The sequence below is a fragment of the Nasonia vitripennis genome, assembly GCF_009193385.2.
Source record: "Nasonia vitripennis strain AsymCx chromosome 1 unlocalized genomic scaffold, Nvit_psr_1.1 chr1_random0002, whole genome shotgun sequence".
Classification (NCBI taxonomy): Eukaryota; Metazoa; Arthropoda; class Insecta; order Hymenoptera; family Pteromalidae; genus Nasonia; species Nasonia vitripennis.
Genome location: NW_022279588.1, coordinates 5,463,926 through 5,479,271, shown reverse-complemented (window position 1 = coordinate 5,479,271; position 15,346 = coordinate 5,463,926). Strand labels below are relative to the sequence as shown.

Sequence of the window (15,346 nt, the reverse complement as noted above, 5' to 3'; positions counted from 1 at the left end):
TATGTGTGTATAGCATATGTATACAAACATACGTATGTATGTATATCTATGTATACTTAAAACAATAATAATTTATGAATAAATTAAATGGAAAAACAACAACGTTATTTAAAAAAACGTAATGCAATTTATTTCTGATTCAAATAATAAATGTGTGTAAAATAAATATAAAAACTTTTTTACTTTATACTTCGATGTTTTACTTTTTCTTTTTCTGTATCGATGGCTTTTTATTGTAAAATTCTATTCATATTTTGGCATTACGGTTTATCAATTTATGATTTTTTAAAAATAAAACATTTAATATTTTTTTTTTACGTTTTTATCAAACTTTGACGTTTTTCTACAATACTTCGATGTTTTACTTAATCTTTTTCTGTATCGATGATTGGCTTTTTAATAAAAATTTTCGTTAATATTTTTGGCGGAAGGCCGAGTGTGAGACTCTTTCGACAATTTTCGGAGGCTATTTTTATTTTTGCAAATCGAAAGTTCGGGCGGCAGGTACGGCGCGGGGCCGGGGCGCCTGCTTGAAAATCATTCGTGAGTTAAGCGTCGTAGGGGAAGGTTCGACGGAGTCGCGGTGGCAAGACTGAGCGCGGGACTTATTTTAAAAGGCTTATTTCGGGAGCCATTTTTATTTTTCGCACATCAGGAGTTCGGGTAGGTAGGTGGCGACCACCTAGAAGAGTCATTCGCAAGTTAACCGTCGGAAGGGATCATTCGGGGAATAGCGAGACTTATGTTTGGACGCTAGCAAGGGCTCATTTGCGTCTTGGCCGCTGGACAGAGAACATCTAAGAAGGGATTTCATCTCGGATACAAAGTAAAAGTAAAGTTTGAAAAAAAATAATTTGACCTTGAAATGACCTTGTAGGACTGGCTCAAATTCGAGGTCACAATTCTCCCCCCCCCCCCCGCCCCCCCCCCCCCTATACAACAACTTTGGTCTCTACCACTTTTTTTTAATTTGGCGTTGCTAGAGGAATTACGTAGGCGGGGTTTCATTCTGGCTGCAGGACATTGAGATGACCTTCAGTGCCGCAACCGAACATACCATTCTGAACGTAAAATTTACCGCTCTTTCCATTCCCGCAATAAAAGAATGGGGTTGCTATTTAAAAATCCAAAGTTGACCTTCAAATGACCTTGAAAAACGCGTTCAAGGTCAAATCCAAGGTCACCATCGGGTTGTCCCCTCGATATCCTACAACTTTGGTCTCTACCATTTTTTCGATTGTGGCTGTCCCTGACGAGTTATGAGCGGTGCCCGTTTAAATTGGGTCACCCTGTATATTTTTTTTACAACCGTTCAGTTCCGAGGACGGACACCAATTAATGTAGAATACATGTAGAATTGCGTCAACACACAGAGCGAATACATAACGGTAGGTTATCCTTGTAGAATGTCTTTTTTAAATGCTTTGAGCAGTGTACACAATTTTAGAACTACTCAATCTACACTACTTCAAAAACTCTCTATTGGAATATGTTTTCATAGAGTATAAATTATTCTTTATCTCTCACTAGAAATACAACTATTACATAGTTCATTATTTACACGAATACATGAATAAAAATTTAATAATAAATACATTATGTGTCTGCAAGTAAAAAACAGCATTAATTTAGCATTTTATTAAATATTTTATCGATAGCTTGGTATTTAAATTAATCATAGGAATTTGACTAAAATATAATATATATGACAAAGTTCAGAACTTAAAAAAATTTATGTTAAAAATAAATTTTTGGAGATAATTTGGTGTCATCTTAAATAAAAGTAATGATGGAAAAAATTATAACGCATGATTATTTTACAACTTTTACTATTTTGTCTGTTTCAGAAAATGCTAACGAATGAGCTTTACAGTATGCTGCTTAACAAAGAGCAGACAATACTCGGGATGAAATATAGCACACTAGAAATATCAATGGATGAGGACGGTTGGGCTTTAGAAGGCCAGCCTGTATCGCTAGAAGCAAGACCGGCTTTGTGACCGCAATAAAATTACTGGGTGCCAATAGAAGAAGAGCCTAAATTTATCGACACCAATGATCTCCTGGTGCCATATAGACCTCCACTGCCAAATGCTGCGACACCGCCACCATTCGAAGTTTTTCGTAAACCCACGCTGGCAGAACCACTAAGCCCGGAGTCACCGCCACCATGCCAGCCATCAATAGTTATAGTAATCCGGAGACCTGCGCCGGCTGAACCACTAAACCCGGAGTCACCGCCGCTGTCATCAGTCATCAAGAAACCTGCTTCAGTCATTCAAAAACCTGTATTGGCGAAACCCTTGAGTATGGAGTCGTCACGCCTCCTCCCTTCATCCATGAGAAAATGTAAAACAGTAGAAGACGATGATGACAATGAACTTATAATAATCAATGAATCATCTGATTTAAAAATAATGTATGTATTTGTTAATTTTAAATAATGTGAAAATGCGTAAAATATCTACATATTAAAATAAGTAGGAAAAATGAAATAGCTGAAAAAATTTTGACGCAAGACAAACTTCGACAAAAAAAATGTATAAAAAATGTAAAACATTATTTTTTATAGTAAATATTTATTTAGTCAACAAACGCTTCTTATGTTAATCCTTTCCTCGAATATTCCTCTTCAGTATAAGAATCTTCTAAATTTTATAGTACAATGAGTAATGTCAATTGAAATGTATAATGTTTAATTTTCAACCAAGTAAAGTTTTAGAATATCTCCGACAATACATATACAGTCATTTTCCATGATTTTTTAAACATTTATTTTAGTGTTAATATCAAACATATCATTATACGGATTTCTTTATATTTATTATTATCAAAAATTCTTATGTATAAAGGTGAATATGCATGTATTATTTTTTGCAATTTATCTGGGACACACATATAAATCATATTGACAAAGAAACGCTTGTAATTTTCAACCTATCTCTCAAAACACTAAAGTTTTTAAAAATATTGTTGGAAAAACTAAGAATGCATATGGGGTAAGTTTTTAAAAAACTAACTTTTTGATATGCTTTAAATTAACATAATGTGAGTTTGTTTCATTACTTTGAAATAATACATTAAAAATAATGCGCTCAGTGACTGTTTAACTATTCAAAGTTACACTATTTATTACTCATAAATGTGAAAACATAATTAGCCATACTGGTAGATCATTATCTAAAAGATTTTTCACTGTATTTCATTGAATCTGTCACTTCGATTAAAGTAATATATACTTTAATCACATTGTTGTTATTCATATAGTCCCGCATGATATATTTATCATACAAACACACAAATCCACGTAACAACAACGGACGAGCTATAAACGGTATGTCTTCTTTTGCCTTCTGCCCTTATTCTCTCAACAGAATATATATCACGATATTCATTTTGTTCTTACCTTAACGCTTATGAATGCAACGATGCACAAAGTTTTTATATCGAAAAAATAAAACGCGTTCCTCTAGTTTTGAAGCGTATAGGGCTGTCTTGTTCTACAACTAGGCGAGTAACAAAACAGTAAACACTTCTATAATAACTTTAGCTCTATTTTTATATTTCAAGCTAAGACATGTCGCTAAAATTGGCAAGACCTCGCGATGTTGACACCAATTAATAATTTCTTTATAAATTTAAAGAAAAGATATTTATTAAAAAAGGACAACGGTTATTCTAACGCCAACAAACGTGAAAATATGTTTAATCAACGACTAATGCATGAAAAAAATCTAAGCACACTACTTAAATATACTAAATATTGCAGACTTTGTTTTACATACGAAGCTTTTTGAACTCGATTCGTTCACACACAGTTGTAAGTGTATCGTTTGGTATCCTTTCTCATACACTTTTATATAAGTTTCCATAGTCCCTACTCTGACGTATTTTTAATGCATCGATTCTCTACAGCGCGTGCGGTGCAGCCAAAACAGCTAGATCCTCGGATTTTTCGACTACCCTCTCTCTCGTACTTTTAAATACGTATCCCATAGTCTCCACTCTGGCGCATTGAATCGATTCTCTAGAGCGCGCACGGTGCAGTCGACAAAGCTAGATCCTCGGATTTTTCTTCGATCACACACAGCTACCTCTTCTCTCACACTTTTAAATGCGTTTCCCATAGTCCCTACTCTGGAGTATTGCATCGATTATCTACAGCGTGCGCGGTGCAGCCGAAATAGATCCTCGAATTTTTCGACTATCCTCTCTCTCGTACTTTTAAATGCGTTTCCCATAGTCCCCATTCTAGCGTATTGCATCGATTATCTAGAGCGCGCGCGGTGCAGCCGAAACAGCTAGGTCATTGGATTTTTCTTTGAGCATACACAACTACCCTCTCTCTCTCGTACTTTTAAATGCGTTTCCCATAGATCCCAATCAGGCGTCTGCAGACGTATTTTAGTTCGAACCGCACCGATTTTTGTGATATAGCTAAACGTTTTCTTTAGAGGTAAAACGTTATCCCCTCTCTCGCACTTTTACATAAGTTTTCATTGACCCCACTACTGCATCTTATGCTCCGCACTCTCTAAAAGAACTCAACTACGGGGTTTTCCATAATCGCTTCTGCTTCAATTTTTACATTTTTCTTAACTCTAAGCATACACCTCCACCAACATCGCGCTTGCCGGCTCATCTGTGGAGCTCTCTCCCCCGCCTTTCTCCTTAGCTTGACTATACTCTATATAAATGGTTCGTATTTTCATCCTGAAACTTTATTCTATCAATAGTGTTTGTATGTGACTGTTAACAATATAAAAGGTAATTATTATTTTTATAAAAGGTAACTATAAAAGGTGACTATATTATTTTCTTTTAACACGCGCACGCCCGCATAAAAAATAACATATACATATACACATAAACATACACTAAAATGATTACATTTAATAAAAGAATTCCATCACTTTTTGAAAAAATTCTACTTGCAATTTTTTAAATCTCTCAGCACTATTGGTATATGACGTGTGGCTTGCTTATTGTTTATCATCATAGTTTTAACTACCATTCTGAAACTTTTCTATATTATTTTCATTAAGTTTTTGGAGAACAATAACGTTCATAGTTTGTAAAATTAATTCTTTAGTAAATAATTTATGTATAACTAAAACATATTAATTGATTGTTCATAAAACTTTTACATACATCTATTTTGTATTGATGTAATGCTCGCATGCGGTTCATCAAAAGCTTCAAGCTACAAGCGATGCTCGTTGCTCAGTTTTTAACAAAACGTTCCTTACACCTTACCTTAAGTTTTTCACTTAACCTATGCTTACATCTTTCATGTTTCTTTGAACTGAGCGACAGCCGCCCTCGCTCTCTTACATTCTCAGCAAGTGTAGCACACATAAAATGTTTCAAGCCGCAAGCAATGCGTGTTCACTACACCTTACCTCAACTCTTTCACTTTACCTATGCTCACATCTTCCACGTTTCTTTGAACTGAGCGACAGCCGCCCACACTCTTATACTTTTTCATAGGTTATTTTTTTCATAGTCTCTATATCAAAATGTTGCTAGACACTAGCGATCACATGCTTTTTAAGAAAACAACCACTATACCTTATGTTTCAAATCAGGTGAAAATTTTCCGCTCTCTTTCAATTTTATAATATATAAGGCAGTGCGCGAACTAAATGCACTTCAGTCGAATTTAAGTATTTATAAAATCTGAATTACTTATTATAGTTTACCAATCAGAACAAAATTATTAAGAATTTGGATAAGTGGTGTAAATGTCAACCACGTAATATACTGGTAAAATTAATAATATTTTTATTTTATACACACATTATTACTTTTAATATATATATATATATATATATATATATATATATATATATATATATATATATATATATATATATATATATATATATATACACACACAAGAGTTAGTAACTTAGAAAAGTTTAAAAAAATCTAGTAGCGTAGTATACTTATTTTATTCAAATAATTGTAATAATAATACACATAATACCTATTTATACCTTCAGTAATTCCTGCGTATTGCTACTTCCCTACTGAGTGAGTGTCAGTTATCTAGATTACGGATTCTGTAATCAGTTACAGGTAGAAAATTTCAATCTCCTCCAAAATTTTGTGTTTTGTTTTATTCACTGCGTATACTTATTACAGATCATTGAAAATCATTTGACTCAGTATGGATCAAACAAAGTATTATGTGGATACTGTAAATGGGTTGTGGTATTCTGTAAAGAATGCACGTGATGGGGTTGCGAACTCTAACGACTTGCAGAGGTGGATTGATTTAGCCTCTAAAACTATTATTGAACTAAATAAATTGATTAATTCTTCAAGCTTGAATATTTATAAGAAAAAGACTTGTCATGCGGACAATTATACAGTATATGGCGATTGTTAAATGATTCTCTACTGAAAGTTGGTGCTGGTCTCCAAGAGAATATTCTACGAGTTAAGCATGCAATTGCATTTAAAAACCAGTATTATTACTAATCTAAAACATCTTGACATAAGCACTTTTATGAAAGATACATGCGCCATACTTGTAACAAAAATTAAAGCTGATTTGCTAATGCATAAATCATTAAAGGTGAACTGTATTCTCGCTGCACAATATGCAATTGTGAAAGATGATAAAGAAATAGTGGAAGTGAAATATTTTAATACAAAGAGTGCTTCAATCTATCTACAGACTTGATAGAATGGTTCGGGGATAACGTTAAGCAACCAATTGAACGTGACATGGAAGAGTTTAAAGAACGAGACTCTGGTTGGACTTCGAAAGTTATTCTCAACTTGACTGTAAATATGAATAAATTAAGTCGTATGAAAGCTGCTTCATACATTGAACTTCCAAAGCTTCTTCGAAACAGGAAAGCGTGTGTCAACGTTCAAAATCAAGATAATAAATGCTTTAAATGGGCTATTCTATCAGCTTTACAGCCCGTAGATAAGGATGCACAGCGAGTTTCAAAATATGAAGCTTATGTGAACGAATTAAACTTCAATAATATTGATTTTCCAGTATCTATCACACCAAATACCAAAGTCTGGGAAACAGAATGATGTATCTGTAAATCTATTCATGCTCAAAAGGAAAGGTAATACATTTGATGTGTCTCCGTGTCACTTGACAACTTTAAAAAAGTTAAACACGTGAATCTACTGCTTGTGCAAGATACCTATGTAGATGAAACTGACGATAAACAACAAGAATACTTGCAAATTCCACGATTCCATTATATGTGGATTAAAGATTTATCTCGTCTTGTCTCTTTAGAATTATCGAAGAAATTTCATAAAAACATATCTGTGATCGTTGCCTTCACTATTTTCATAACGAAGATAAATTAAGAGCTGATGAAATAGATTGAATCTAAGTGAACAAGTGTAAAGTTTTGTTGCCTAAAAATGCTGAAGACAGTTTGTTGAAATTTAAAAACTTTAAGAACAAGGAGAGAGTTCCAATAGTTGTATATGCAGACTTTGAATGTATTCTTAAACCTGTAAAAGATAATGATCAAGTTTTCCAAGAAAATGAACCATTCAGTGTTAGATTCTACAAGAAATATCAAGATGTGCTACATTATCGGCTAGAAATATTGATGTGATTGAAAATGGCGATAATGGAGATAATATAGCAGAATTACTTTTACCCGGGTACTTATGTACTTTAAATCAATTATACCACCTCATGAGTTATGTTTACAAAAAATAGTATAATTAGGCTTATTAGAGATGTTGGTATTTCTGAAGGATTATGTGATGGCACGCGATTGACAATTTTAGATTTTTTTCATAATTTACGTTAATGGATAAGATAAAAAAGGTGATTTTTTAAAAATGTTTATCTCTGAAACTAAATATCATAACATCACGAAAAAAATATATTGATGGGTCACGTGTCAACCTATATTCCATTAAAATTTCAAGTGATTTGAATATCAACCCGGCAAATTGATGCCAAGCATTTTAACCTTAGCTCCTCTAACCCCAACATGAAAACATCCCGCACCCTCTGTCTTGTTCCTGCGAAAGCTGGGCATTCACACAGCATGTAGGAGGTGGTCTCCTCTTCGTACTCGAACCACCTGCAGCTCCCGGAGTCCCTTAGTCCCAGATTCCACAGGTGGTATACTACCCTCCAATGTCCCGTCAGCCAGCTAACGGCCAGCCTCAACCTATTCCTGCTTACGCCCCTAATGGTCCGCAGCCACTTCTCAGGTGAGCTGCTGCCCATCAAAGCCCTAGCCTGTCTTAGCCCATTGGCATTGGTCTACTTGTCGCTCAGTTGCAAGTTGAGCCGGTCTTTAATTGCTCTATTCACCTCGCAGGTAGGGACAGCGACTGCGCACCTTCTTGCTCGAATGCCGCCCGCGCCCCTACTTGCTAGCCTGTCCGCCTTTTCGTTACCCACCTTGCCGGAGTGTCCTGGTACCCACACCAGTCTCACTGTGTTTTGCCAGTGATTCCAGCGCCTGTCTGCACCTTAGTACCTCATTTGAGGAGATACTGATACCGTCTAGCGCCATAAGAGCTGCCCTGCTATCCGAGCAGAAGCTTACAGTTCTTTGCCCTATGCCTCTCTTCAACAGCCATTTAGCAGCTTCTGTAATGGCCCTGATTTCTGCCTGGAAAACCATATTATGGTGATCGAGCGAACACACAATTTCTTTTGTGTCCCCCTTTTCCCAGGCACCTGCTCCTATACCGTTCTCATTTTTTGAGTCATCGGTAAACCACACCACACTGTTTTCAAGGAGTTGGTGTGAACCCGTCTTCCATTCGTCCCTTTCTGGATTACAATCAAGAATGGCTTAGAGAAATAAATTTTTTCCGCCATTCTGTCGCAACCTCTTTCCTCTATTAGCGGCATTACTTGTTCCAGAAGTGCCGCATCCTTGGAGTCCGAACAGTTTGTTAATTCCGCTATTTTGCAGAACGTCCTGCACGCATTTACCCTTATTACCTTGCCGAGTGGAGGGAGTTCCAACAGTCTTTCCATAGCGACCGCAGGTGTCGTTCGAATGTATCCCGTGATTCCTCCCATAACCAATCTTTGCACCCTATCTAGTGCCCCTGTGTAAGTTTTCAACTCACATTTGTGGCCCCATATCAGTGCCCCATGAGTGAGTCTTAGTTTGATAATTACATCATATAGCCATCTCACTTTATCTGGTTCTAGACCCCAGGCATTGCCAAAAGCCCTCCTGCAGGCCTAGAAAGTGCCTATCGCTTTCTCGCATTTATCTCTAATATGTTTTCCCTAGTTGAGTCTGGCGTCGAGCGTGACTCCCAGGTATTTGACCTCCTTTACAAATTTCAGGGGAACTCCATGGAGTTGAAGCCATTCCATCAGCTTGATTTTATATCTGTTCGTACAGAACATGACACTGACTTTGTTGGGGTTAACCCCCAGTTTTATTTTATCACACCGTTTCTCCACCAGGCCTTGTGCAAACTTCATTAGACCTGCTAGTACGTCCTCGTTGTCCCCCTTAATCAGGATGACGATGTCGTCTGCATATGCCTGTGCGTTTATACCAGCCTTGTTCAGGATGCAGAGCATGCTGTCCACCACCAGGCACCTAAGTGTCGGTGACAGCACCCCTCCTAGTATGCATCCTTTCCTCACCACTCCTTTGCAAGAGTACGTTCCCCAGGCAGCCACTATCGTCCTGGTCCTCAGCATAACGCTGATCCACCTGGCGACAGTTGCTTGTATTGCGTACTCCTCCATGCCTACTGAAATCGCCTCGCCGGTCGTGTAATCGAAAGCCCCCTCGATGTCTAGGAAAGCCACCAGTACCAAAGTTCTGTTCCTTTGCCCTTTTGAATGAAGCTAATCGCGTCTACCAACGCTGTGTCTACTGACTTTCTTGTCTGGTAGGCATGCTGCTTGCTGTGCAGCAGCGCTTCTACTAGTGATGACTTGATATATCTGTCAACCAGCCTTTTCAGACTTTTAAATAAAACCGAGCTCATGCTGATTGGCCTGAAGTCCCTTGCGACCGCGTGATGTGTCTTACCTGGTTTGGACAGGAAAGCCACCCTCGCCTGACCCCATTCTTTTGGCACATATCCTAGTGCCAGAGAGGCTCAGTACAATTTTTCCAAGGCTGGGACTAATATGTCCTAATACCGTGCTTCGGCTTTTGCAGTATCTCTTTCTAACCTCTACCCCAGTCTTTATGATCTCCTTCTTATATTCCTTTTGCTCGTTCTATACGCCCGTTTGTCCTTGTCACTGTTCGTGTGCTTGGACCAGTTGGATAGCCGCCTTACTTTCTTCCTGCGTTTCTCCAGTGACTTATTCCACCAGAGAGCGCCCTTCGATAGCCTCTTCAGCCTAAGTTCACAATTGTTCTCGTAAGAACTTATTATTATGTCCCTTAGGATCCTACTGCAGTGATGGATATCCTCCGCCGCCCCGTATGTAACAGGGAAACTACCGATCTTAGCCTTAAGTTCCTCTCTGTATCCTATCCAGTTTGTTTTCCTAGGGTTCCTTATAAGCTGATCGAGCGTACTTTGTCCGCCAAGTCTGAACACGATGTGTTGGTGGTCCGACATAAAGATTTTTTCCGACACTCTCCAGTACATAACCTCGGACCGCACGTTTCTGGAGGCCAGGGTGATGTCTATGACCTCCTCCCTAACGGTGTTTTGGAAAGTGGGTCTGCTGCCCGTATTAAGAAAGTCCATGTTCGTTGTTGCTAAGAACTCTAATAGACTTTCTCCTCTAGAATTGCAGTTTGTACTGCCCCAACATGTGTGATGTGCGTTCGCGTCACAACCCATTATAAGCTTGGTACCTTCGGCTTCGCATTCTCTAATTAATGCGACCATTTCCTTTGGTGGGCACTCTTTCTCATAACAAAAGTATGCTGCTGCAATCATAATGACTTTCAGTTCACCTTCGGTACCCTTGTAGCTTACCCTAGCTGTACATACATCCTTTGAGCAGTGCTTTGGCACCGTCTCTACCTGAATTCTCTTAACAATAAGGCACGTTCTAGCCGAGACAGGACTGCCGCTGATCAGTGTACCTATTCAGTTCAAGCCTGCGATTTTGCCGTTGTGAATCCAAGGTTCTTGGATTAGGAAAATACCTGTACGCACCCCCGCCATACGTTTCGCCAGAACAGCCAAGGCGCTCTTGCAATGGTGCAGATTAATCTGCGTGAACTCTATGGGTCCGGTACAGCTCCAGCACCATTCATATTGCTCACGCTGTTGCGTTGCCCCTGATCAGCCATCTTGTTCGAGAGCACGGCTACCCACATCTTCCTCTGCGCTTACCGTATTAAGGCCGAGATCGACCTCCATGACCTCTACTCTCGTCTGTTCCAGCTCTTCCTCTGTCTTTTTCTTGAACGGGAAGACATGCGCCCTGCCGCCTCCATAGAAAGGTCTAAAGTCAAGGGCCTTCAGTGCCCCGACCTCAGTTCTTTTCAGCAGCACCCGAATAGCCGTATTCTCCTATTTTTTACCCTTAGAGTCCACTGTTACCGTTTTGGTTTCGGCGACCACCCAAGAGTCCGGTGTGAGTGTGGAGTTCTGCCTTTTCAGTCGCTTCACCCCGACCTTCGGAGTATGCACCCCGGGGGCGTAGATCATAGCTCTGACCAGCTTCTGGAAGTCTCTTATCCCAATAGCCTTGAGTTGGGTGCCCTCCTTTCACGACCATTTAGTAGCATTACTGAGTAACCAATCCTTGTCCTTTTGGTCCTTGCAGTGGAAGATCTGTGCACTCCTCTGGAACCAATTGTCCAAGAAACTTGGAAAATAGCCTCTGTCCAGGGCGTCATCAATCTCCCCCTTCAAGACTTCCAGGACCTCCTTTCTCTGGTCCTTGTCAAGGCGCTCTTCCGAGTACTTGACCGGAATGATGACCAAGTCGGTAGCCACCGACCGGCTGTAGCTCTTTGGAGCGTTCCCAACTGACCTCCTTTTAAGCTCCCTCGGGGTGGAGCTGTCGTAGTGCTGTCTGGACCGGAAGTAATCAGAAAAAATAAAAAGTGACCCAGAACTGACCGAAAATAACCGCTAATGAACTATACCAAAAATGAACGGAAAGTGACCGACATGAGATATATTTGCTGAACTACTCCTAAGGGGTAAGTCGGAAATTAATAAATAGTAAACCAAAAGCCGACAGAAAGTAAAAAAAAATTAAGGTATTGCTATTATATTGTATTATATTATTGTATTCTGCATTATTATTATATCGTTATAATTTTGTTTAAAAATTATAGCGATGAAAAATTCAGCATTAGCTTATGTTACGAGTGCTACAATTTAAGTAAAAGCACCTTTCAAAATAATTTATTTGCGTTTAATCTTAGGTTTCGTCTTTAGATTCATTAGTGAGGCATAAAATACGTAAATTTTTCTTTATTTAAGGAGACTATACCATTAAAATTAATATAGCGCAATTTATCTCACTCCTAACGTCACTTGGTTAAAATATTGGGTTGGGGATAAATTAATTTATCATATTATATTAGGATAAAGTAATAGCTGCGTGGTTTACCTAAATGTGCGGGGCGTGCGTAGTGGATAGACCCTACTCACCTCCTTCAACACACGAGCAGCTCTCCTCAGGTGGGTCTCCCACTTCAGAGGATAAGGAAGGCTTTTGTCCACTCAACAAATATTACCGGGTGGATCAAAGTTTATTATCGTTCTTCGAACGTGCTTGTCTCCTGCTTTACTTACCTCGGGTCACGAATTCCTCGCGTTCGCGTTCTAACCCTTCGCGGACCGGATATTGCAAGACCGGTGCTGAATATAATGATTCTATGAGTTTATCGAATGCAGTTCGTTGCTCCAATCCCCACGCAAATGGCCTATCCTTTTGTAGTAATATGGTTAGTGGCTTGGTAATTACTGCTAAATTTTTAATAAACCTTCTATACTAACTTACAAAACCTAAAAACTGTCTAACCTTTTTAACGTTATTGGAAATTGGGAATTTCTCTACTGCATGTATTTTGTTTTCATCTGGTTTTATACCTGCTTCACTAATAACATGCCCTAAAATACACACTTCTGTCTTGCTAAATTCACATTTTTCCGGCTCTAATTTGAGCCCTGCTTCTATTAATGCTTGAGCTATTAGACCGAATCTTTCCTCTAATTCTTCAATCGTGTCACCGAAAATAATGATGTCGTCAATATAATTAAAACATATTTTATCGATATATCAGGCTAAAACTTTATTTATAACCCGCTGAAAAGTCCGGGCTGAGTTTTTAAAACCGAACGGTAGGACGACAAATTCAAATCTTCCTAATGGATGTAAGCTAAATGCAGTTTTGTGAATATCCTAAGGTCTCATCTTTACTTGATGAAAGCCAGATTTTAAATCTAATACATCAAAATATTTCCTCTTTCCAATTAAGTCTAAAATTTCATTAATATTGGGAAGTAAATATGGATCGGCTATAGTCACCTCATTCAAGGCTCTATAATCTATCACCAATCTATATCTTTTCTCTCCTGGGATTAGCTCCTTCTTCGAGACTACTAACGCTGGCGCATTGAACGCACAACGTACTTTTTGTTTCTCTAATTGCCTTCGTTTCTTGTAATTTGCCCATTTCTTTTAAAGCTATTCCCTTAGATTTGTGTGCTAATGGATACTGCTTTACGTATACTGGCTTGTCAGAAGTTAAGTTGATTTCATGTTGTTCTACGTTACATGTACCTAATTTATCGCCCTCTATCCAAAAAACATCCGAATATTGGTTTATCATTCGCTCGATTCTTTCGTCGTTTCTTTTACCTCCGTCTTTTAATTGCAATTTCTTTCGCAATATTTCCTTCCGACTCGGTTTTCTGGTTTTATTTTCTTGGTTTTTATTTAAAATTTCAGTTTCTATATTTAAAATTAATTTCTCATCAATATTAAGTTCTTCTACTTCTTGAGCCCCTTCTGGTATATAATCGATGTCTATTGAAACGTATTGATATTTTTTTTCTTCAAAAATTATTTTTTTATCTGCTTTAGATAGTTTTACATTATTTTCCTTCATAATAGTTAATTTTTCCTTATAATTTAGCTTTTGGTTTTGGTTGGCGCTTCTTCAGGCGTCCCTTTCTCTTGTAATACTGTATTTACATCAAGTATAGAATTTTCTATATTTTCATGATCATTTTTCAAAAAATTTTCCAAGTTCCTAGGCTTGTTTTCATTTATCTTTTTTTGTTGTAAACTTTGTAATTCTAGTTTGTCATTTATTTCATGGATTTCCGATATTGTGTTTAAAATGGCGAAAACATCATTATTAAATGTGGTTTCTGTGACACTATCATTTTCTAGTAATGGTTCTGCCTCATTTATCTCAGTATTCTATTTTTCATGTGATTGTTCAGTTTGCTTTAACTCATCCTCTATGTTACTAATTTTCCTAGTCCTACTCTCTTCACAAATCTCTTGATTTACTTCATCTTGCATTCTGATTTTATCAATATTATTCTCATGATCTGTTTCTATTAAAATATTTTGTTGTTCTATATTATATGCATCATAGTTTACACGCGTCTATAGAATGTCCTTGATTATTGCAAAATTTACAAATCAATTCAATTTTATCCTTGACTTTTTTGCAGTTGTTCGACAAATGCTCCTTATTTTTACAATATATACATCCCGAATTATGACAGAATAATGCTTCATGCCCATAACTGTCACAGATTTGACACGCGTATATAGTAGCATTACTTGTATTGTGATTATGTGAATTGTTATATATATGTATATATGTAGTTTAACTAAATCACTATAGATGACAGGATAGGCGCAAAACTCATGAAAGAATAATATATGCTAGAGATAAAAAAGCGACAACAGAACCTTTTACGACTGCAAAATTCATATTAGTGAGGTAATGATAATAATAAATGTCCACGCACAGATAATCTTAACATGTAATTATAAATAAAAATCTAAACAAATATATGAAATACAAAATATAAAATCTCAAAAATTTTACAATATAATCCTATCTAATCTAAGTCGTAAACGTAACAATAAGTAAAAAATTACAAAAAATAGAATCAATACAGCAAATTAATTAAATTAGTTAAATTTAGTAATTAAAAATAAATATAATTGTGTTATAAAAAATTGAGCATAAAAGTCAGATAGACCCTTCTACTCAATTCGAGTGTGAATTAGGAGCAATGATGGTATCACCATTATCCGGAAGTCCGACATGGAAAGTACTGTCATGAAGAGTGAATGTTTAATATCGTGTATTTTGTATTTAGTATGGCTGAAGGCTTTGACTGTAATGCGTATAGCTTAGCCAACCATCAATTTTGTTATATTGTTAATCCGGACTTG

At 37.3% G+C, this 15,346-nt stretch overlaps 1 protein-coding gene and 1 long non-coding RNA gene across 3 annotated transcripts in view; one reads left to right on the top strand and one right to left on the bottom strand.

Moving 5' to 3' along the window:
• The window catches only part of LOC107980542, a 530,828-nt gene that overhangs the window by 113,039 nt on the left and 402,443 nt on the right, over positions 1-15,346 (bottom strand). The window lies entirely within an intron of this gene.
• Positions 1-15,346, top strand: part of LOC116416315 — a 34,191-nt gene that overhangs the window by 17,588 nt on the left and 1,257 nt on the right. The gene's annotated exons all lie outside the window — the stretch shown is intronic.